The sequence below is a fragment of the Camponotus floridanus genome, unplaced genomic scaffold (assembly GCF_003227725.1).
Source record: "Camponotus floridanus strain SB8 unplaced genomic scaffold, Cflo_v7.5 scaffold30, whole genome shotgun sequence".
Classification (NCBI taxonomy): domain Eukaryota; kingdom Metazoa; phylum Arthropoda; class Insecta; order Hymenoptera; family Formicidae; genus Camponotus; species Camponotus floridanus.
The window spans coordinates 1103676-1130869 of NW_020229437.1; the positions used below are offsets into that span (position 1 = coordinate 1103676).

A 27194-nucleotide genomic window follows, 5' to 3' on the forward strand; every position below is an offset into this window, starting at 1 on the left:
TATAAATATTCTGCACTGATTTAACGTAATATGTATTTAAAATTATATTTAATTGATAAAATAATTATATATGTTAAAATATCTATATTAATATCATACATATACCACAATATAGTATAATAATATTATTTATACATAAATATAAATAATAAACATAATAATATTATTTTACTAATAAACATAATTAAAATAAAAATATAATAAATATAATATTATATATAATAAATATAAAATAAATAGTATAAACATGAAAATATTATTTTATATATAATTATTATATATTGTTATTTAATATATGTATTATTAATGACTTTCCTATATTAAAATTTGATATATATACATTTTATACACACATTATTATAACTTCTATGAACATATTTATTTATAATTAAATTCGATGACAACAAAATAATATTAAAGTTTAAATTCATATATTCACATTTGGTGTGCGTGTATATACGTATATATATCGAAATTGTTCCCGTTTCTAGCCGTTATATTTTACGCTTCACCGCTGGTCAAAGTAGAATCCGTCGATCGAATAGCGTCGACCAGCACGTGCATCAGAAGCACGATCGCATGCCGGATTTCGTCACAAGTATCGGAGAGAGTTAAAATTGTTCAGTGTAGTTACATATAATGGAATCGATAACGACGCGTGGACGGTATCCAGAAGCGATGTGAGAATTATTGGTTGGCAATTTTGTAAAATCGATGGCGACGTTTGATTTACACGCCAACTAACGAAAGTCCGGTTATACTTAAAGGAGAAATATTTTATCGTAATAAAAGAAATTTTAAAAAATCAATGGATGCACGTAGAAGATGTAAATTTATTTATTAATAAATTTATTAAAACTATCCGCTTTTGATATCACACGTATTAATCTGAAGTTTTAAGAGAATAGGAAAATAAAGAAACACAATTTTATTAATAACAAATAATGACATACATATATAAAAATTAATTACTAAAAATAATATTCTATCACACATTTATTATCATAAAAATTAAAATATTTGCATATTTTTTTATCGTTAAAAATAGATCCTTTTAATCTTTTTTTTAATAAAATACACATAGTTAAATTCTCTTAATTATTTTAAAATTTAACTTAGTGGATTTTTTAATAACATAATACATTATACATTAAATATTACATTATATATTAAATATAAATATAACCGTATTTTTGTTTTTAATATAATAATTTATGAATCATAATTTATGAATAGCTTTTGACCTGGCATAAACGCAATTCAATTTTTGCTGCATATTTTACAGAAGAGGCTAAACAATTGCGGGAATTTTTAATTACATACGAGTAGATTGTTGCATTATCGTTGCAGTACAATAATGAACAATGTGTCCTGTCAATCCCGATAGTTGTGATAATCGATCATGTAGACAATCTCATTGAGATGTCTCGCGAATTTTCTCGCGTGAAGCGTGTCGGCAATGTTTGTCGCGCGCGAACAATTGGTGCATATATATAGCTGCAATTAGCTGCGGTTTCGTGAATAAAATTCGACTGCAAAAATTCCCTCTAAAATTCCGTTTCAATTCGACAATTCGTGCGATTCTAATCGCGCGCGCGTTTGACGCGAGATATGATATCTACCTCAAACTTTTCGCCGTCACTTTATTACGAACTAACGAATGACAGATTCGATATCGATTCTATGTAAATTCGATCGACGATGTGACAGAATCGAAAAAAAAACATGGAAATGCGACAACGAAGTAGAAACCGTCCGCTTTTCATGCAGCGCAAATCTCGCTAGTGGATGTATTCTAAAAAAGATAGAAGAAAAAAAATATATATATGGCTCGCGTCGTATTCGGCTTAAAATGGATATGGCTGTCGCATACAAAAGTGAGAAAGAGAGAGAGAAAGTACACTTTAGATTCGTAAGTGCGCTTTTATCGGAAACGAGTGCCTTTTTTGATCGCTCGTTTTATTCGTTGAATTTTTTCTCGATGAGTCTTTATGTTGGACAGGTAGACATGAAAATCTCATTTCCCCACAACTTTAGATTTTATATTGGAAAATCGTCACCATATTTTAATCCTATATTGATCGATCTATAATACAATAATCTAATTGAAATCTTACAAATGATACATTATTCCATTAGCAAGCACAATTTATGATAAAATATTTATATAAATAAAAATTTTGTATGTATATATATATAGTTATTTTTATGGCACTTAAAATAAAATACTAATTAAAAATTTAATGTTTTAAGAAAGATAAATTTTCATAGAAATTTATTTAAATATAAAATATATATGATTGTTTTTTAATTTAATTTTTTCGAGTTAATTCACAAGTTTGTAAATTTCTAATAAAATATTATTATACATATTTTATTATTTCGAATTTCAAATAAAATAGCTATGTATTATATAATATTATTCTACAATGTAAAAGTTGAAACCAGTAATGCATAATGTTATAATACAGGGAAGACATTAAGTTATTTTGAATAATATTATAGAGTAAGACGAAGATACGGAAATATTTACATTAGCATTATTCTGTTTCTGATATTTTCAATACAGCAATTCATCTACGCATAAACTACTAATTGATCGAAAATCGTTATATATGCTTCGCACGTGCGATTACGATGTTGTTTCATGCACGATAGCAATAATACGATTTCGAATTAGGGACAAATGTCAATACACACGCGCAGACAATAGCAGCAAATTAAAGATAATCTCTAAACGAAATAGCTCTTAATTAATTCTCAATATAACTCCTGATTCAGGTTGCATTTGTTTACTCTTTCTCCTTTATTGATCAAAGTATTTCCTAAAGCATTTGTCAGAAATATAGCAATAAGAAGATAATAATTTTTTAGCTAAACATACACGGGATATATATCCCGTAATTACTGAAAATATTTTTTAGCAGTCCTAGAATAATATTTTATAAGACTTAAAAAAGTTTTTTGCGACAAATTTAAAATCAGTTTTCATCAGCATGTCATCTAACTAGAACTTTTTTACTTTGAAGAATAAATACAGTTTCAAGAGTAAGTCCCAAATGAATTTTTTCCATTAACGTAAATTTGATTAATTCCAGACTGAAATTAATCGAAGATCTAAATCATTTTACTTTAACGCGAAACGTTGAACGGATGTGATTGGATTTTTCTTACAATGCATACTAAGCTAGAAAGATTCGATTGCAAATTGCACATATAATCTTATTCATGTTTCATGTTCAGCTAATCCATTGCGAATTTAAAACTCTTGCCCCAGTTACAGAAACGTGAATCCGCACGATGCAATTACATATACGTGCTTGAAATTCAAATATCCCCATCGCGGTGAAACACTCGTTGGAGAGAGCTGATTCTCAAGTATACGTATATGTCTGCCAAAATGATATGATTGACAGTACGATCTCATCGTAGATTATGATTTTGCGTTGGTCTCGTTTCCCTCTCCTTGATTCTAGAGAAGCCCTCAGCTCATTTTAGCGTTAATGCCGAGATCGTCGAGCCACTTCTATACATTATTCACGAGAGCTCGCTTGCACGCGAGACGAATTTGTACGTCGTGAGAAGGCCGGAAACTGCATTAGAGGAAACTACGTCGGAGAAAACAGGAGGTTCGGAATTTCCTCTCGTAAATATCAATCGATTCCCATCGTATCGATTGTGAGAGAGAGCGCATGAACTTTCCCGACGAATGTTGGGTCCGATTCAGAGTTCGTTTTTGATTTTCCATCCCTGTTGTCCCTTTAAGCTCGTATTACTTATATGTTCTCGTCCGTATCGTTTCTGCTTTCACTTATGAATTTTACGGACGTCAATGAAATTCCTGCCTTGATCTCTCCCATGCATCGTGATCAGATTTTAATGGAGCGGGCAGATGCGGAATGAATAGGCGCATTGTGCCGGAAACGGCGACCGGGCCGGAAACGAAGATTTCCGCATCGACGATGAATTATTATCGGATTGAAACGATTACTAAATTCTGACATAGAAGAGGAATTTGATCGATTGAAATTTAATTGTGCGATTACATATGTTAGAAACAAAGATAGATATTACACTATAAAGTGTTAAATATAACTTTAATTAATATCGTAAGATTATGCATAATTCTCTCTATTTTTTTACTTTGATTTAATCACTTAGTAGTTTTATTAGCTTTAATATTTTTGTCTCACTTGCGTGCAAAAATTGCGTGAATGCACACACACATATATCTTTATACCTTCATACCTATTCATCGCAATAATGTCATGCTTCTTTTCTGAATCCAGCTAATCAAATAGATCACTAAGCTGCGATAAAATTACTTCCGAGCAAACAGAAGCAGTGGCAGCGGCGATGAAAATAAGGTCTAACAAAGAAGTTTAATTTCGCGTCGGATAATATAATCTCCAAGCAAATATGTGCAATATCTTTTCGGTTCTACTCATCTACATTGATGATGTAAGCCGTTCTCGCTGAGTACCATCAGATTGAATTAACGATTGATGTAATTATTATAACTCCCGCAACTAATATTCTTCATCACCCACCTGGGAAAATCAAAATTGAATTCTCGTAGCGAACGGAATCGTAAATATCGTAAATCGTCGCTTATCGAAGATCGCAATCGTTGCGATTCTTGATAGAGAACATAAATCGTGTCCCAAACAGAGCTATCTCTAATTCCATCACACACGCTGTTATAGACGCAAAAAGAAAGTGAGAAGAGATCAAACAAAAAAGAAAAAAAATATATATGTATATATATTCTTCTTATTATACATTAATTTAATAAATCTATTCAAGGCATTCGCGTGCTATTTTTAAATTAAGCATACTCAAAAAAGTAAACTCATGCAAGAATGATACACTATATTTTACGTTTTTAATTGATTTTGGAATTGACATGATGATTATAATAGTATGATATGGCACAAAAGAGATGTAGGTTCTTTCTTATTTTATTAAAAATTGTAACATCGATAAATTGATTATATTTCGAAATATTTAATCTTTTTCTCTTTTTTCTGTGTGTATATGAATTTTATCTATTTTTATTCTTAGAATGTGCAAACTCGAATTATTAAGGAAGATATTACATAAGAACTTAACAATCTATTATACTCTATTATATAACCATCGAAGCTGGAAAATTGATCTATTAAGATCTTCTCTCAAATAAATGTTGAGCGATTTTCAGGAACAACTGTCGCAATTGCACGCTTCATTAAATGTTAGTCTTAGCATAATTATTCCGAATCAAGTGCAACTGACATTACCTACAACTCGAATTCCATAAATTATTCACGGCTCCGTCTGGAAGCAATGCGGTCTCGGATGAGAGAAAATGGCGCTCTCGTGTATAATCAAAGGAGAAAAAATTCAACGGACGTTTTGCGCGGAGAAATTCAAGAGGAAAAACAAAATAATTTCCATTAAAAGAAATAAAAAAAGATTATTAACAAATTATTTATTAATTAATTCTTTCATTTTAATTATTTCAATTATATGAATACTTTTCTCAATTGTAATAGAGATACAAAATTATTCAATATTGTTAACGACTTTTCACTTTTTGTTTTAAATATAAATCTGATATGAAAAAAATAATTCATTCAGATATAAGAGACATACATTTAGGAAATAAATATTTAATAAGTAAATTTATTTGATCAATAAAAATATATCAATCAAAAGAAAATCGTAGTTTTAATAAACTTAATTAATAAAAAGCAATATAAAGGTGAAAATCAATTATTTAGCTTATTAATCCAATTATTAATATTAAAATTTAACAATTCTCCCAGAAAATACTAACAACGTTTACATATCTAAAAGCAATTAGCAGATACCATTTCTTCTTGAAATCAACATTATTGAAAGACTTAATTAAGATTTTCGCCCGATTAGCACTCCATTCATTAACTGATGTTAACTGATAGCGTTATCTTAATACAAACCTGGTATCGCTTTCACGAAAGCTGCAATTTCGTAGATTAACGTGCCGTACAATGCACTCGCGAATTAAACAAATCCTATGCAATAACGTTTGTCACGATGGATTCGCGTCAACACACGCTTCGTACAATTTGTGTAATTTCCGGTCCTCGTGCCAACGCCATTATTTTATTGATGCTGATGCACAGTAAATTACAGGTTGCACAGAGATACATGCGTCTACATTACGTCGTGGAATATCGTGAACCTGGGAAGTTGCTTGATTAACATGCAACGTTGGCAACAGCTGGCTTTCGATAGGTATGCGCGACAAATGTCGCCGTTAATGAAATAGCGAACAAACGAGAATATGAAAATAATATCTATTAATCAATCTTTTATATATATATATATATATATATATATATATATATAATAATGGCGAGTCTAGTAATTTCTAATCGACTGTAGGCACGCGTGATAATGAAATAACATAAGACTCCGTTCGCATCTGCGTTGTGTTACTAATTTTCTCATTAGTGCATAATATTTGAATTTATTAAACAAAAAGGTTGACGGAAAAAACTTGACATATATATTTTATTTTAATCAAAAGTTAATTAAAAATAGCATATAGCAATTTTGTTGAATTTCTGTTCAGTTACTTAGACAAACTTTGGTTTTTAATTATGTATCATAGTATAAGAAAATGAAAAAGATGAAAGCAAAAAGAAAATATGATTTTAAAGAAGTTCGAGAAGGAGAGAGAGAGAGCAAAATAACCAATCTTCTCGATGGAGAATCGTTAAGATACTTTCGCCTCTGTAAAATATTACTTGTCTCTCGTATCTTGCGCGTGATCGATCGCGTGATATAGCGAAATACGTGTAATGTTCGATCGCAGACACTATTTGCGAGTTCCATTGCAGCGCTCGGTATCGGATTCCGTTTGCGATTCCCATCTAAACGTGGATATAATATAAATCTCGTTCATCGGCCTGATGCGGCCAAGCAGAAAGAACACGGGCGCGAACGAGCCTGTCAATAAAGAGCGGAAAATTGAAATTTATCTCCATCGGAAAAGGTAGCCCGTCAGCCAAGTCGGAATTCCTACCAGTTTTATTCGATTATTCAATTTCAAAACGAACAGCTGACCGAGAATAAGAATCATAAATTCAGAATCCGCATTCCGAACACGTCTGTTTAATCTTAGGCCGCCCGCAGACGCGCAGCTTTTAATTATTCTAAATTGCAGTTCCTTATTTTTCGGTAAAAATAAGCTTGAAGTTTTTAAAAAATTCTGATAGATTATATTTCCGTTGAGGAAAGACGATTACATTGCATATTAGTGAATTAATGAAGGTTGCAATATGGTGCAAGCGAACATGCGATCGATCATTTCATCGTAAATTCGTCCCCGTTAAACTCTTGAGCTGGTACACACGAGGATATATAGTTAAGCGTTCTAATAGTGGTTAGCTATACCTAACATTGTTACTGACGTCCACTGGAAGTTCTATATAATTCCTTTAGTATTATACACGCGTGTACGCTATATTTTCTATTAGAATGCTAAGTTTCTCCTTCTTGTAATATGCTCAAAGGCAATATCTTTTATTACTCTGCTCTTCCTCTTCGTAAAGAACATATACGTAAATGCTATTTCTATAATGTTGATAATAAGTAAATATTTATAAGTACATGCTGAGAATACTTTTTATAAATACATCCTTCGACGATACATGAGATGTATGTTGTAATTTAGATAACATAGTAATAATAGTAATAATAATATTTTTTCATGGGAAAAAACATTATATTATATTACAATATTATATTATATTATATTTTATTTTATTATTATAATATTATATTTTTGTGTCGAGACATTATCGAGACCTAAAATATTCATGCATTCTTCCTGTAATTTTTATTTTATAAGAGATATATTATAATATTATAGATAATATTTATGAGATATATTATTTTTTGTAATAATTTAAGTAATTTTATTCCCGCGTGTAAATGCGCATGCGCACAAGGTTGTAATTTAATTATTATGAAAATATAGGATGACTATAAAAAATATTTTAAAAACACAAGAGTCTTTCTCCTCTCTCTCTTTCTCTCGTTTCAAATGCAAAATTCGCATTTCACACAGTTGATAGAAAGAATAATTAATAACAATACATATTTAAACAACTCACGAATACATCGGGCAGCACGAACAGTTTTTTAAAAGCATTTACGTTAAGCGTGGAGTGTTTACGGCATGATAAGCTCCGAAATATTTCTCTTGTAATATCACGTTTACAAGCTTCATATTATCCTTCGTATAATAGTACGTGCCATATTACAAACACAGATCATAGTTCTATATTGTGTTGTAAAAAAAATGTTCATATGTTCATATAATATTTGATCCATACATGTATTTATTCGATAGTATTAGTATTAATCTAACTTGTCCGCTTGAGTATCCTTCGGCCGATTCGATGAATTTATCACGCATCATCGAACACAACTGAATATTCAGTCATGCTGATAGGATTAATTAGCGAGCTGATAGTTGAAAGGCCGAAACTCGGTTCACTGAATAAAAGAGCCTTGAGGATGTTTGGGAAGGGAATCGAGAAATTAAAGCTCTGTTGCCGGCGGGATCACTCGGTTCAATTAAATCTTATCGTGACAATTTAATTTTTTAATCTGAGAAAGAGAAACGATTACACACAGAATGATTTAATTTTTTATAGTCCTATATCGAAATGTACATTTAATACGCGCAATGCTTATATAAGAGAAAGTAAAAATCATTTTACATTGTTATAAAAATTATTTTATTATATATTCGCGTATTATATATCTTTTTCATTTCTTATACTTTTCAAAATTAAAAAAATATAATTATTCCAAAATTATATTTCTCTTGATCTTTTGCAAAACGTTATATATAATGAGATTTTAATATTGAGCAAAATCGATTTCAGAAGAAAAATGAAATAATTAGTTCTTGTTTGTAAATCGGTATCGGGAATGTTATAAGAATCTTATAAATTTATTCTTTACATCGTCTAATGAAATAATCAGAATTTCAAATCAGAATCTCACTAAAAAATGTTGTGTTGCAAAAGAAGTGCATATAAACTCAGGCGAACAATGTATATTGAAAAATTAATAATTAATTAATATTATTAAGAATCAATATGCACATTTGTCGACATTTTCTCAGATTGTGAGAGCGATTAAAAATTTTTGCAAACATTTATAATCAAAATAAATTAAATTGGAATTATTTTGTCGGTTAATCTCACTACTCATGAAGGTGCTCGTTATGAGTTTACGGTTGTCCGGATAAAGCTTAATTAACAGGAGTATAACATCGAAACGGACTGAAACTGCTGTAACGGACGGATGTCCGTGAGAGGATTCTTGCGCCGGTGGCAGGAAGGTGCGGGAACGCGGGATGGCAATAAATTTACTCGAATGTTTACCTTGAATGCACTAATTTGCCGAGCCCATGTAATTCTGTTAACCTGTAACGGCATATTTGCCATTGGCCGACAAGGAGCTCTCGCTCTTGCAAGAGGCGATTTATGGATTACGTGTAGTGTTCCAGAGGCGACCTACCAATATACATTGTGAATTATCGTTGTTATTGTTGTTGTTATGTATTGTATTATCATGAATCCTTTTCTCCCTTTAGGGTCATTTTAGAATAGGGAATATAATAAAAAATAACTTGTATCAAATAATTTAGAGTAATGTATCTAGTTATTTTTTTCGTTCGCCTGAATTTTTAATTTTAAGCAACTGCAATTCTTTTCAGAAGAATTCGCATATATTTGTTTTTTAAATAATATGAATGCTAAATGATATATGCACAATGAATTATTACTACAGAAGCATTCTCATTATAATTTTTTTAAGAGAGAGAATTATAAATAGATAAAAGGATAAGAATAATTATGATATAATAAATATAAATATGTTTATGTTTATGTGACATTTTTTTAAGAAAAGCATTTCCTTGAGATATTGTGTTTGTTAAACAAAAATAATACATATACATATATATGTATATATGTTATATATATACATTTATTTATATACATGTTTAAAAATGTTTTTATAATAATATCGATAGCTGCAATAAATATGCAAGAGATATTCAAGGATATTGATTGAATAACTCTTTGCATGATAAGCTTATTAAATAAATACGCTATTGACATATTTGCATAAAATTGTTTACAATAATATGTGATAAAAATGTACACGAAATATTTACACGCGATAATCAACAATAAAAACGAAAAGCTCGGATGAGAAAAAAACAAAGAATTTTTCACTGAAAGAGATAGATTTTTAGTCGCAAATAATATTTACACATAATTTATGTAATATTTATATCAAAAATTTATATCAAAACGCAAACAATAATTACATAAATATATAATAATATATTTAATAAAATATATAAAATATATTTTATATATAAATTATATAAATAATATATTTTAATTTATAATAGAATTTTTTTATTGAGCAATTTAAAGAATGCAATTAATTCATTTTTTGTTTATGTCGCAAGCTTTAGAAACTGAATTCCTAAGATTTAAATTTCAAATTCTAAATGGATAATTGCCGTCAGTTTAATGCACAACTGGTGTCATTAATTTAAGTAATATCCTACCCTTTGCGTGCAATTGCTGGCATTTGTGGTTCATTGTTGCGATCCGCGGTATGCGAAACAGCTTGCGCAATCAAGCGATGCAAGTCCGGCCTGATTATCGAGCGCAAGTTAAACGGGGTACTATCGCACCTGTGCTCCAGCGCCTCTATGATAAAGTAAGGTTCACCATAAATTCGCGAAGTTCTCGGCGTAGTCATCATGTCCTATCACGTGTCTCAGGAGTGCCATTTCTGGCCATGCCACGTCATGCATGTTAGTTCGGCGCGGCGGAAATGCTTTTGGAAGTGTTCCACATGCGAAGCGATGTCAACGATGACAGCGATTTCGCACATATATATGTATATCAAGCTTCATATCTCATAAATTCCGCGCGGCCGAGGATACATACGTGTCACGAATGACAGACGAAAATCCGTAGACATAATTAATTTTATCTGTTTCGGGAATCGCGAATCTCGTTAATTAAGTAACAGAAACGTGTTTTGGCTAAAGTCCAATATCTGTGCCTTATATGCCGATTTACGTAATTATTATAAACCGACGCGTATTTAATTGCTTTCATGACTAATTGTCTCCACGTTAAAATTAGATCGATGTAAAAAATAACATGGATTTAAAATAATTTTTCTCGCATATGGTATATACAGTCGAAGAAAAATTTTCGAAATAAATTAATTCATTGCTAAAATAACGCGAAAAAAAGAATCAGTATAGCTTAGAAAATTCGATTCGATATATTTAATAAATGAGCGACATGATAAAAATTAGATTCAGAATATCGAGGACATTTTTGTGTAGTTGTAATCCGTTAAAAAATTTTTTTTCACACGAAAATGTTTTGTATAATATCTTTTATTGTTCTAGTATTCAGATTGCAGCTTCAAATTGCATACGCTTATTTCCACGACATTTTGTTCACGCTCATGTCAAGTGCATTAATGCGATCCTGATAATCCGATAAATTCGACGAGCGCCAACAAGTGTTATACTATATATGCGAGTTTTTCGAAATGAGAAACTTTTTACTCTGTACGAATAATGAGAAGGATAAAACATTAAAAGAGATTTTAAATAGAATGTTAATCGCTACAAGGACGCGAATTTACGCGCGCAGGAATTAACGTGAAGGAAGAAGACACTGACTTTCTTATTCTCTGTTTAACGCATTACTCAACCTGAGGATTAAATTGTGCGATATGGACATGGAGATTACGCGCAATTTATGGGCACATGGCTTATGGCGATTAAGCAAATACGTCCGTTGAGTAACCATGGCCGGTATAATCTGGCGCAGATCGTAGTTTCGCAAACATATAAATGCTTGCCATCGGAAAAATAGTTGGCTAACAAAGAAAGTAACAAGGCTAGTAACAAAGTATCCCCTTATTTGTAATGCATTTAGATAACGATTTAAGATTACTGTATTACGTCATGAAGAAGAATAGAGAAGAAAAACCATGCATACGAATTATTATACAATCTTACGTTGAGCACAGCTCCAAGATATATCTGCGAAGATTTATTTTTCCATTCTTTTTCATATCTCGAACAATGTAATACGGAAAAGTTAATTTATAGAAAGTCTGGAAAAGTAGAAGAAAAGCTAGTTTAATTTTACGAGAATAAAAAGACGAAAATATTATATAAATAATATAGGCTTAATCATTGATAGGAACAGGAAATTTTAACGAAGGGCTCGAGATGCTCTCGATCAATTACAATTCCAGATCGATCTCGTTTTGATGACGAGCGAGAATCGACAGACGTCACGTTTTGTGGTGCATGCGAGAGGCACGATAGATACGATGTCGAACGACAGATATGGCACGCAGGGATGCGAAAGGGCGCGAGAGTGCGAACACACAACAAGCATAGTCGTTGATAGCAACAGTACTGTTTGTTCGCTGGTAAAAGCGATATAGGGTCGCGAAGGGACGATAGCCGTCGCTCGCTCGACATGCTCGATGGTTTTAATTAATGCCGATCGTGCCCTTTTGAGCCTTTCGCTCCAGCTATACAAGATATATGGTCTCGACTTTAGAAATGTCAATTCTCCTAATGATAAAAGATGTTCGTATAAATATACGTGTCTAAATGCTTTATTCCCGAGCTAGAAAGTACATGTAATTGAAAAAAAAACATTAGAATGAACATTAGGATAGTAAATATTCAATTACAAAGGTTTCTCTCAAAGATAATTAAGAAAAATAAATACATCTTAATGCTCTTCCTTTTTATATGAGAAAAAAGGAAGTTTCTGTGATAAGCTACTATAATTAGATATTCATTATTAAAAACTCTACGGCTATACTGAGAAAAAAAGTTAAATCAAACCGTTTCACTAAATTATTATTTTTTTAAATTGAAATATTTAAATATTTAAGTTAAATAGATGTCATGTTAAATTTAATATGTATTATTTAATTTAAATATTTAATTTAAATAGTTAAATATTTCAATTTAAAAAAAATAATAATTTAGTTGAACGGTTTAGTCAAATTAACAACTTTTTTTCTCAGTGTATGTTATATTCTTTGCAAAAATAAATTAATACATTATACTAAATTGTTTACAGATTCTTTGCAAGTCTAATCAATTCGCTAATTCTAATTCTTTATAAAAATTACTAATTTATGTATTGTGTACAATTCTTTAAAAATAATTAAAATAAATTGTTATGTAAATTATTCTTTAAAGTATTAAAAGCGCCAATACATTTATTTGCTTTTGGAATAAATAAAATTAGAAATAAGATATATATGTAAAAATATCATATGCGATATCAATTATATCAAAATGAGGCTTTTAAAGAATAATCTTATTATACGTATCTTATTATGCGTATATAGTGTTTCAAAGTATGAATAAAAAAGCATAAAATGTCGAAAACCGATAAAATAGAATTAATGACTTTAATGTTTCTCGTTCACTAGTAAAAAGAGAAAGAAAAAGAGTGTTTCAAAGAGATTCAAATACGGATATTATCAGTTAGAACAATCATTTTCCTTTATCGAGATCAAAGGATGATAGGTTTTCCTTCCTGTGACATGTGAAAATTGAAACTTCTATATTTTTCATAGCATTAACTTCTCTTAGCGTGGAAAAAAATGCGACCTCGGAGTTGACTCGGCTAGTACGAGGTGTCGATCCATAACTTTGCCTTTTTCATTAGACGACAGCAGGATTTCGAACGCGCCGACGAGCACGAATAGAAACTCTTCGATTCTCGAGCGACTGCTTGTCAGTTCTCAAAATCCAATCGTCTTTCGTGCATGAAGCATGAAGGATAAATCGAAAAAATAGCATGGAACATGAAGATGTTTTAAAAATGGACTGAACAATCTTTCAACAACAATGTAATTTTAGACTTGTAAAATAACTTTTATGTAATATACATGTATATATGTTGTTTTTATCGTTAAGAATAATATTTTCTAATAAATATTTTTTTAATCAATTAATGTCACAAAATTGTAATGGAATGTTTGAGCACCGGCAACTTTTATCGAGATTCGACAAAATGTAATTACGCAGAATATCAAGGATAATCTTCATAATACATACATGAAATGAATTGAATCGCGTAATTATATCTATCTTCGGCGCTATTTTCATCGTTCGCTTTATCATTTGTATCAAGAAAGATTTAAAATATACGTTTGTATAAACGAAGAATACGAAATACGTTGGCCAGATGCTACTTTTTACAAAACGAATTAAAAAACGATTTTTCATATATTTATAGTAATTATCATCCATCATGATACTTTTCACGAAGATGTGAAAAATAATTTAATATCGCTGTACTTTACATTGATAATAAAATACCTATACTTTCAAATAGATACACGATTGTTAAACGACACAATAATGGCCATGACACACAAATCGCTATTTCATGTTCCCATCTTTTGGTATTGTCTTGTTATCGGGCAGTTGCGAATGCGGTTGGTATGTATGCCAAAGTGGTTTGCGATTACTACACACTTGTACGCTTGCTAGATTCTGTATTCACCGCATGATGTTGCTGACAGGAAATATGTAGGTGTTATTTAATTTTGCGGGAAGCAAGGAGTAATTTAGAAAACGAATTAATCGATACATTGCGCTGTTGCAAAATGTTTAATAACGACACGTGATTGTTCGGCAAGTTCGGTCGACCAAAAACTGTTAAATTATTCTGAACGGGAAAATATCGATATTTCGACTAAAATAATTTAACATGAAAATGATTCGAAATTAAAAATACAGCGTAACATTACATGGCTTTTCAACTTCTCAAATGTAGTTAAATGTATCATTAAATGAGATTTTATGCGTGTGTGCTTCTGTAATCTCATTTAATTTATTATTATTTTATTGTATATGTATAGGTATAAGCACATTAATTTTAATATAATATTAGAAATATATAAATCATACAATCACATATAGAATTATGGAGAATTATTTAATTTCATCAATTTAGAAGTACATTCTGGCCAAGAATTGTGCATAGTTGGCAGCCAAGTACAAGAGAAACCACAGAGGACTTCGGTCTGACCAATATACTAGTCCTGCGGAAATTAGTCTGACCAATATCTTTGGATTCTACTGAAATCGGTCCAACTACTGCGTTGAAATTAAATGATAGGATAATTTAATTTGTGAGAGAATGAGAGAAGAGAGAGAATTGCTTTTAATGATTGTATTAGTGAGAAGCTACTATTTTTTATTATTGTATCATTTAATCAGCCTCTAGTAATGTGATTACTTTATACATCGGTTATTTTTTCTTCCATCCTCTGAAAATCTTTCTATAATCCTTCTCGTGTAATATTGAAAAACATTACAACGCAAAGTAAAGCTTTTGACGCCCCTACACAATATCTTCGGAGAATTCGTTAGAGAAGCAGATTCCTTAATGCAAATTAATGATAACAATTGTCACGGATAGAAGATAAAGTACTACACTATAGAAGAATTAATTAGGTAAATGAGATAGATAATATACTATTTAAAGTTATATTAGTAAAGGAGGAAAATATATTAAAATGCATTAAAATGCATTTAAATATTATTTTGTTAAAATTAAAAACAAAACAATAATATGAGTATTATTTTAAAAGTTTATGTCGTTAAGAAAAAAAGGTTATAATTTATTAAGTAATTATTTTTACAACGATTGATCATTTATAAAGATTAATCAATATGAACATTTAACATTGATATTATTATATTAAAAACAGTATAACTTTAAATAAGTACTTATTCAGATCTATATCTTAAATTAATGGCACATTTAAAATTAATAGAATTTTTTATAAGAGAAAAATCAATGATAATACCTCTATAATTTATTTTTTCTTAAGATATATAGTTTCTTTAAACACGGAACTGAATAGCCTGCCAGCAGGAAAATAAAACAACCTGCTAGCACAGAAATTAAGCTGTCATCGCGAAAAAAAAGTGAAAAAATCGCTGACATAGCTTTTTAAATATTTATACGACAAAAAAAGATCTGAATAAAAAATATACGGTTAGCAGGATGTTAAACACAACGAATATTGACATTATTAATAGATTCCAATTCTTCTCATATTTTATTCAATAAAAAGTTCCAACAAAAAAATATATGAGACATATTCGGCTAATAAATATATAAAGCTTAATTTTAGTAATAACTTTCGTAATTATAATTTAGAATCAATCTCTTCTTACAATATCTAAAATGCGCACGCGTGTATATATATTTTAAATTTTAATTAAAAATTTTGAAGAGAAAGTTAGCAAATTATGTTAGACATAAAATTTTCCTTTTTCAAATGATGTTAAAAATTAGAATTTTTGTTCGCGTATTTATTTCTAAAATGATTGACAGAGCAAAAAATGATAAAAAATTGCATAAACAAATAGATGGCATTTGCAAATAAAATCACTCTAATAAAAAAAATCACTCTAAAATTCATTATTTAATTTATCGCTATCCGATGAATAATTCCAGTCCCGAGTTGGCTTATCAGAATTACCTCTCTAAGGGGATTACAAGCTTAGTCGAAAACTTCATCGCCTCGTAAGGCAGGATACTTTTCCTTCTCTCTTCCCCTTCCTTTCTCTTTCTCTCCCCTTTTCAGTCGCTCTTGATTTATATCATTTGTTGCTGCTTTTTTAAAGAAGCAAAGCATGTTCCTAAAAATCGCACGAATAGTGGATAGTAATCGGTGTTATTTTAATGAAAACAAACGGATTATCATATATCCGGATCAAGAAGATTCTCATTTTTCCACGCGATAACCCATCTCGTATCTGCTTCTTCGCACAGTAAAGTGGCAGACGAATTTCACTCCGACTCTTCTCGAGCCGATTTATATTCTGTGATAACTTTCGCGTTTTCTTAAGAAGGCAACGCTTGTTGTACAAGGTGTTCATAAAACACATCTTTTTCACATTTTTTAAATAAAAAGAAATTATGTTGAGATTTTATTATTAAGATCACCCTATTTATGTGAAATTTTCACCATTTGATATTCAGTTGTTCATTAAGACAAGATACTTTCAAAATTCAATAAAGAAAATATTATAATATTATTGTATTATAATAATTGATTTTACGACACTCTGTATAAGTACCTTGTACCATGATACATTGTAGCACGTGGCTTTAGATAGTAATTACGTGTACAGGAAGAAAGAAAATTAGGTGCTTTAGCATCATGAAACTAATGATGCACGATTTATTGCGCATACCAAGCTACAATATATCGCTACAGCAATATTCCCAGCATGTTTCTCATTGTGAAGACATTTATTACCAATCTGAATTAATTGAAATTAACTCGCTATTTTAGAATTACAATTTTAGAATTGCAAATTGTCGTAAATTAAAAAGAATTTTTGTTCTATAAATTGTATAAAATGAAAACAGAGTTGTTATTCTTTTTCTCATAGCAATAAAGTAAATAATACAATTTTTTGAAATTAAATTATATTTATTTAACATTAAGATCGCTTTAAACATTTGAAATTGTTTTGTATAACTTGATTGATTAAATATATAATTATTTCCATAACTATTTCATTTTAATTTTTCCGTTAACTATTTTTATTAAAAACAAATCAATTTAATTTTAAATCTGTTGAATAATAATTGAAATTCTAGGAATACTGTGCAAATGTCAATTGATTCGGTCAATCGTGACCCTATGGTACAAATCCTAACAGATCGCCGTCAATACGGCGCCGCAGAAACCGATTATCCGCCGGCGGCGTTAATGGATTTAATGGATAAAAGCTGGTTATCATCTGGTTATCAGCCCCTGCGACCGAGAGGATTAGCCACTCAGCTCTAGCACTTGAATTTCGTTCAGCATCGATGAATGCTGCCGCGAAGAAAATCGAACAATCGCCATCGAATGCGTCGTCGAATTAAATAAGAAGCGAACCTTCGTGGCGCCCGACTGATTTCGAGGATTTCTCGAAGGATTGTTCTGGTTCAATTTCGAGAATAATTGATAAAAATAATTAGTTTGCTTCTGTTATCGACTATCTCACAATAAATTGGATATTGGTAGTCATCCCTCCTGTTAGTAATAATAAATTGTAAGTAAATGTAGAGAAAATAGTTTCATTTAGAACTAAATCATACATGGCTTTAGACAATCGCGGAAAAATACAGCGGATAGAACTTTGTTTATCATTTTATTTTTGTATAATACAAAAAAAAAACATTGGAAAAAATCATATAAAACTATCAGAATTTATATAAAAAAAAAACATTGGAAAAAATCATATAAAACTATCAGAATTTATATATAGAAATGTGTACGTACAATATATAAATTTATAGAGTTCTATTTCAAATTCTCTGGAACAAATTATGAATCGTCTAAAATTGACTTTATAATCTTTAAATTTCTGTTTACACATATGATGACAAACTCAATATAACGATGCATATATAAAAATTCTACAGCCATTTAGATATTCGAAATAATAATTACCAATTTTTTGTAAACTGCTTTATATTTATTTCCTAATGACGTATTTTATTGACATTCTATGTTATTTTTATGAAAATAACACAAAAATAAGACATTTTTATTTTAAAATTTCTACTTTTATATACGAGGGCTGTTCAAAGCTGTGAAAGTAATTTCGAACGATGTTTGAGAAATAAGGTAGTTTTTACGCATCATAATCGTGAGCGCCTCCTAAATTTTAGCTACAAATATGTCGCTATGTTGACTGTCACATATACTATTTCGTGTACTATTTCGCGATTTTTCATCTTCCTAATGTAGCTCGGATGTATACCCATAAACATCTACATAAAGACGTCATACACAGAGGCATGTGCGATCTACCAGCCTTGCAACCGCAATACGGCTACATTTATGGCATAGTTTATACAAGACTGGCCTTGATTTTCTCAAGCATGTATAATCTTATACCGGCCAGTCAGCAAAGGGGATCGCGTTTATATCGTCTTTAAATTACTCGCGCGCCGAATGTTCGCAGTTTCGTATTTAATAGTTCCGGATAGTTCATGGTAATTGAGTGCATTAGAGCACAACTAAGTTTCGCCATAAACGATTTACCGAAGCGCCAAAGTATCTTCTGCTAGGATGTTAAACGGATTTTGGTGGTCTTTTACTTCTCAGTCAAATATACTTAACACGATAAAAAAAAATATGCAGATGACTCTTTCATAAAAATTTTCATAAAATGAATAAAGTAAATTTTCTTCTTCTCTTTCTCTTATTTTCTATATATTAATCTCTCTCCTTACTACTCATTTTAAGCATCAAAATCTTTGATGTTTTCGATGAATATACTTGCATATATACACGCGTTATGTTTGTTAATTCCTGCATAATCATAAGATTAAATATGCAATTAACTTTCTTACTGGAAAATATGAACTTTTGATTAAATCAAGATTAATTTGATTAATTTAAAAATTCTTATTTATTATTTATGATTTATTGTTTATGACAGATATATTTTTTTCTACAAAATATCATTACATAGGGGAAAAAATATCTTATGTCTTTTTTGAAATAATTTTATGAAAAGGAAAATTATTAGTGTTTTACAAATATTTATTCAATAGAAATAAAAAAACATTTTAGTTATAATAGAAATGTTTCACAACAATCTTCTTTATTTTTATTTATCTTCTTTATTTTTATCGTAAAATTATCCCAAAATAAATGAAATATGCAAATCATTTTTTTAATAAATGTTTTAAGAAGAATAAGTTAAAATTCATCATTATTTATTCTATAATTTGTATAAATTAGAATTTTACTCCATGTTTTAATTATTTAGAGTAATCAATTCTTCTCGGTAAAAGTACAATTCTCATTCGATTGAATTTATATATTCTTTCTCATTTACTCCAATCTCTTGCTTTTCGTCTTTTGCGCCCGATTGACCGATACGCAATATACTATTGATTCCTTCGCGTGAACACGTACGTCATGAGGACTTATGTAATTGAAGGCGCAAGTGAGGGAGCTGCTTTATGACGTTTCGAGTCGCAGTTAGCGATTCACACAACGCTTTTCAATAGGTCGTCGCTGTGTTTCGTGAGCATTCTGTTATCAATCGCGCTTTGTACTGCGTGCAGCTCTACCGTGAAAACGCATCCGGCAACCTGTGAAATCAGTAAACGGAACCCGAACCTGCTCAATAGTGCACGCAGCGAAACTGACAAAGATATCGATTGCCTCTCGAAAAAACAAAGAAAAAAAACGTCCGGATCGTTAAATGGGGAATAGAGAGACAAAACCGTCGATCATACTATAGATTTGTTCAAACGGAATGTGAATTTTGATAAGATATCATCATGATATGATATTGTTTCGTTTTGAAATCGTATCATATTGTATAAAAGATGATATATGTGAATAAAAATTTTTTACGTAATTGGATACTTCAATAAAAAAATACTTCAATTTTAAAAATTTCAAAAATTTTTAAAAACTGATAGAAATTTATTTCGCAAAATTAAAAATTTGTTGATTTCCAAAAAATATTCAGATATTTTAGAGAATTCTTGATAAACACAATTAAATATAATTATTTGCCATTCAATGCTAAAAATATATGCTATAAGATATAATTAATATTATTAAGTTAATTGTTATATAATGTAGAAATGTGTTATGATTTTTGCTAGAATTAGTTTTAAGCAAAAATTGATTAAAGGTTATTAATTATTGATTATTGATTAAATTTTTCACATGTGTATCAAAAACAAATTCTTAAAAGAGTTGTGTCAGATTAAGATAAATTACTTATTGCGACGATAATTTATTAGCAAATAATATCTTATTAGTAAACAATTCTTTCCTTTCAAATTCTTTCGATATGATCAAACATTTAATTATACTATATTTATAATAATTTTTATTTATTTATATATAATGTGTAACACACTCTATTTTTAATTGAATAGAACAAAAATAAAATAGAAAGATTGAAACACTTTCACAAGATCACAGGCGTTTGTATCGAAACAATTAACTTCTGATAGCGCTTCTAAATGTCTGCAATGAATTAAATGAAATCAAACGGCAAATGCTAGGCACTTAGCATCCATGTTAAGGATCACGAAACGATTTAACGCGATTCATCGCTATTCATACTGCGGTTTGGAATAATTCGACATCGGTCGTCACGCGCAATGAATTTCAATACATTTCATCGCAATATATCTCATCTTTTACCCATAATTTCGTCCTTCGGAACGGAAACGATTGAGCTATGCATAAAGGAATTTCGTAGAGCAGCCATTTCTGCGTTCAGACGACGAGATTTCATGTGAAGGGAGGATAATTGCGAAAGTGCATTACACACAGATGGCAATCAAAAGTCTTCTACAGCAGAATATATCATTTCTTTATCGTCTATTAAAATACATTAAAGAATATACAACAAAAGAGATTTATAGTGAATAAAACTAAATAAAATTTTAGAGGAAGAACATTATCAAAAATACGTAAATTATTCCAATTTAAAAACAGAAGAAAGAAGATAAAGGAATTTAATAACAGAGGAATTTAATACTAATGGCTCGTCATATAAACTCAAACAATCGACCTTTTCAAGATTTTTTTCTGTGGAATTTTATTATATATCAGAAATATTACATTTTTTATTTCTCAAAAATCTCAGTTTTGATTTAATTTGTTTCACCTTATGTGTAAATAATTTTCAAATAAATGTATTTCTGTATTTTATACATGTATCCTCTTTTTAAATATAAAAGCAATTTATTCAAGTTTAATTTTTTTTATTTAATAAAATAAAATGTAATTGCCACATTAACATTTATCAAAATTACTTTCATAAAAATATCGAACATTTTTCATTTTCTTTCTCCGTTTCTCTTTTTCTCTCTTGGTATGTGTTTAATTAAAGAAACATGAAAGATATATATTTAATTAAAGAAGAATGAAATCTTGATCTAATTTCTATGTTACATACATACGTACATGAATGCACACGGGCATGTTATAAACGAAAGAAATAATAATCTATTTTCTGCAAAACTACAAGTGCTCTTATTGTTCGTATTAATTCCGTAAGATTCTTCTTTAAATCGTTCCGGAAAGTAATTGAATTTATACAGCTTATACAGCTATACAGCGTTATACAGCTATACAGAAGATATTATGAAATAGGATTTATTGTAGGTTGTAATATTGTGTTAACTAGAAGGAAATGTGACAGTGAATATGATCAGAATATGCATGTGTATATGTATGTATGTATTTATGTGCGTAAGTAGTTATGACATTCAGATAATGCACGTACAAATGTAATTCGCATATGTGCAATTGAATATGCATATATGTAAAACGAGCAAAATGGAATATAATTGAAATCGTACAATAAACGTAACATTCAGGAATTTCGATAAAAAAATACTTATGGAATCACAGAATACATCTTTTATCGAAAATTCTGTCAAAAATTACAAATCTAAAATGAAATTTTAAATTGCACATTTTATTCCATTTCTCTTTATATCAACGTCCTGTGTTCTACCATCTACAGTATATTAGCAACGCGGCATTATTTGCACAACAGCATCACGAAGTTTGCCCGCTCCATAGTGTAACTTCCTCTCTCGTCACTTCCCCGATGTTGTACAATTCCGAGATTCAATTTGACGAGCGGTGAAGTACAGGAAGCGGATACGTGACTATTCGTGCGATACAATGAAAGGGATAAGGTACGAACGGCAAAATCCTAGATGTTCTTTCTACAACGGTCCCGCTCGATACTCAGCACGTATACCATAACGCGTGATAATAGCCCTCAAGTGATTCTCGAACAAGACGATGCAATTTTAAAATTTCCACCGAAATCGGCAAACATCGAGCGCATCATGCTTTTCATTTAAATCTCTACGGGATTTTTTTTTCGTCGCCCGAAAGGAAACGAGGATGCGCTTTTTTGTTGCCAGCGCAAGCAAGAGCAGCTTCGAATCACTGCTGCTCGATAAATTGGACCGCGAAATACGTCATTCTCTCGAGCACTTAAGCCGTCTGGCGAAATCTCGAAACGTTGGGGACGCACGATTATCCGTCTCTCGTTTTATACCTTCTCGTTTTATAGTAGCGCGTTCTTTTATCGCACGATGGAGAAAAAGGTCGCGGTAAAAAAAGTTGACTAGATGGAAATCTCTTGTGGCGCACTGCAATCGGCATTACGTTGACCATGTCGGGAAAACACAGAGAAATTCTCGTTTGCCCGTAGCCAAGTCTACGAAAGCTTATCGCTCTGCGAAAAAAGAATCCCTTATTCGATACAGTTAATTCTTAATGAATATTTTTCCAATCGTACATATGTATCATGTTATAATCTTGATAAAGCAATTGTCGATAATTGCATCTGTGCGGAATATCATTATTTAGAAAAGAATATCGTATGCCTGTTTATACACATCGATAATCAAATAGAATTCATATTCAAATAGAATTCAATTCACGCATACATATTTGTTAATATTATATACAGATTATTCCGTCACGTTTAATTGTTATTGATGATTTGCATTAATTGCATTATAATAATTATCCGAATTTTGCTCCTGCAATTAAAGTCAATTATGATTATAGTCAGAGCATACGATAATACCAATATATTCCATTCTAAACTCTGGATAACTAGATAATCAATATAATATGCATACTAGGATTCTTCTATTTTATTTAAAAAATCGAGCATTCAACTTGATAGTTTATAAAAAAATTTGGGCCAATATTTATAATAATTTTATTTACAAATAGCTATGTCGAATCTTATTCGTGATTCCTTAATAAAAAACGCAATAAAGACCCGAGCAAATAATCTACGAGAACATAAAAAGTTATGGAACCCGAGAGGAGGTTTGCGATATCATATATGAATTTTTTCGTATATTATGATTATTCTTGTCAAGATAAATTATGCAAGAAAACTCGAGCGCGAGAAGAGAAAAACAATCGATGTTTTTAAATACAAAAGACCACATTTAATGATGCATCCCGTGTAAGAATAAAAATTGGTCATTTAAAATGTCGTCCTTAATCATGCGTTGTAATAATCTCCCGAGATACCATCATTTGCATATGAAAAAAGAGGTGATTTGAGCGATGCGCTCGACGCAGTAGTCTTTTAGGTATATTAATAAAATATGCCGAGGAGATATACGGTTTTTGCTTAGCTGCGACATTAACGTCGGTTAATTCATGGTATTCATAGAAATTTCACGAGCACACTGCGCTGTTAAAATTTTAATGGCTCTCATTTTTTATCCTTTTTTACAGAAAGAAAGATTGCGATTCTACAAGAATATTTCTGACATAGGATATGTATATAACTATTGTTTCTCGATTTATACAATACAAAAAAAAACTCTAACACATTTATAAAACTAGTACATTTATCATTTTTGAAAAGACAAGATTAAAAAATTTACGTATATCTATATTTTAATTTTTTTATTATATTGTAAAAAGTTAAAAAAAAAATATATATATATTTTAACCTTTTTTATTTTCAGATTTATATATTTTATGTTAAATTAATTATATTTATATTATTTCTTTCTTTTTAATATTATATCGATTAATATAGATTATACGCGAAAATATTTATAACTTTAATTAAGATAACAATCATTCTTTTTATCCTTTCGCGAATCAAATATAAGCTGCATAAACGAGATAATTTGACAAGTATTAAAAATGATGTATTGTTCGTAAACACGGTTGGTCTCTTCCGTTATTTATTTATTTATTCCTTTTATATCTCGATTCTGGTATTAAACAAATGACAAAAGGACTTAGTTCCATCTGCCTGATAAAAATCAGAAATAATAGATTTGATACAGGATATCAGAATGAAACCTTCGCGTTTCGACAAGTATCAAGATTAAAAAAGTCATACATTCTTACAGATAAGAATGACTGTTTTTTACAGTATCTACTATCGCGAAAACAATAAAAGTTGTTTCTTTAGACGTGTCGTATATTTTTAAACGATCATTTCTTGTCGTTTCACCTTGTTCTTATTATACTTTATTTGTTTTTCACCGTTTATTTATTGTATTGGAAAAGCAAAATACAAGGTTCTAAAAAAATAATTTTAAAGAAATATATTATAATTATAAACGAGGCATTAAAACAGAAATAGTAATTTTATAATATCAAAAATAAATTTATAGTTAAAGATAAAATTTGCATATCATGAAAAAACATAATACTGAAATCTCTGAAATATATGGATGAAAAAAAGATGTTGTGTGTTCAGTTGTTTCCAAAGTTTACATCCGCGTTTCCAATATAATTTTATCAATATTTTTATCGAGAAAGTGGGAAAAAATGAGAGTTAATAAAAACCAATATTTATATACGAAGTAAAACTGATAGATAAAAAATTGATCACATGTAGATATAAAGTATAACGCAATAAAATATTTTTGAAAGAAAAAATATATCGGTCATAAATTTATTTGTAAATTATTCTAAAAATTCCAATAACACGAGCGGAATATGTAAAATAGTTACAGAATAGTTTAACAAATCAAATAAAATATCTCTTTATTATATACAAATTAAATCTCGCTTAATTAATCAGATTAAATTTACATGAACTAAAAAATGTTCAGAAAATTAAATCAAATGTATATGTAAACCTATGTTTATGTAAACCTATGTATTAATGTATATGTAAACCTATGTATTAATTATCATTGTTGATGTATATAATTAAGAGTGTATAAAATTATATTATAATCATTTTTTTGTTCTAATTGTTTAAAAAATGCATTATACATTAATATCCATTTATTAATATATATTTCATAAAATGTTTAAAATTTTCATAAAGAATCAATATACTGTGTTACAGAATATTAAATATAAATACTAACAAAAAAATTCATGAATATGGCACATGAAAGACACGCTGAAACGTTCATCCTTTCAAAAAATTTTTGTTATTTACATTGCATAACGAATGCAATTCACTTTACATGCGAGCACATTAAAAGCAAGAATATTCTGTATACAATATTATACATCTACCCTATTACTAAGCTTCTTTGAATACGAACAAATTGTGATTTGCATCATGCATGTATGAAATGACCGAAAAGTTATAGATGAAAGACATGTCGAAATAACGCGCAACCTATTACAAATAAATGTTCATCAAATATTTAAATGAATCTGCATTTCTATGTTTTATATATCGTAAAGAATGTTTAATTGTGAGTTGCAATTAATCGTTGGACGACGTGTCTGTGATCGTGTTCTCGTTAAAACCAAGTTTTAATTTATCGATGACATTGCTCGTGAAAAATCAACAAGCGTTATTTCACTGTTTTATTCTGGGAACAAGCGTATGCGTTTCTCTTGAAATAGTGGTACGGATTTAACCATAGGTAACCACTAGGAAGTTGTATTTCAGTATCCGATGAATGAATGCAGTTCTGCAGCAATCAAATTTTTTTGCACGTCCTATGAACTCTCCGCGTATCGCGTATTTGATGGAGATTCAAACCAATCCGTTTAAGATATACAAACAATCTTCTATATATCCTATAAATCTTAGAATATTTACGGATTAATGATCAAAACATGTGTGTATTTTAGGAATTTAATTTGTTGTAAAATATATATTATAATCTTTCAAAATTAATATATCTAAAATGATTTTACATATATTACATGAATCCAATTTCCTAGATATAGATATGTAATCACGAGCAATGTGATGAATAATTGTGGAATTTATGTCATATTTGAATTATAACTGTATAATTATTGGTATAATCAATTATTGAAAGATTACGTACACACAAACAATTATTATCGTTTATAATATTCGTTATCATAACTAATATAAAAATTAGAAGTGCATTGAAGTGCACAAGTGTAAATGATGTATCGGTTATTTCTCGGTAATATTTCCGAGTATTTTTTAAAGTACGAGAAAGAAATACTGTAGCAAAAATCTATTTGCAAGAAACAATCTCACCAAGGCACGTGAGGTCTTCTCCTGGTTTCTAAGAATACTTAACAAG

General features: G+C 29.8%; 1 protein-coding gene across 3 annotated transcripts in view; it reads left to right on the forward strand.

Moving 5' to 3' along the window:
* The window catches only part of LOC105248964 (prolactin-releasing peptide receptor), a 53603-nt gene that overhangs the window by 23014 nt on the left and 3395 nt on the right, over positions 1-27194 (forward strand). The window contains exon 3 of one of the 3 annotated variants that reach the window (XM_025410263.1): positions 11495-11511. The exons of 1 other annotated variant lie outside the window; for it this stretch is intronic. The gene's annotated coding sequence lies outside the window, so the exon portion shown is untranslated. Of the gene's footprint in view, positions 1-6156; positions 6224-11494; positions 11512-27194 lie in introns of those variants that run through there. One more of the 3 variants, XM_025410262.1, reaches the window with a different exon arrangement.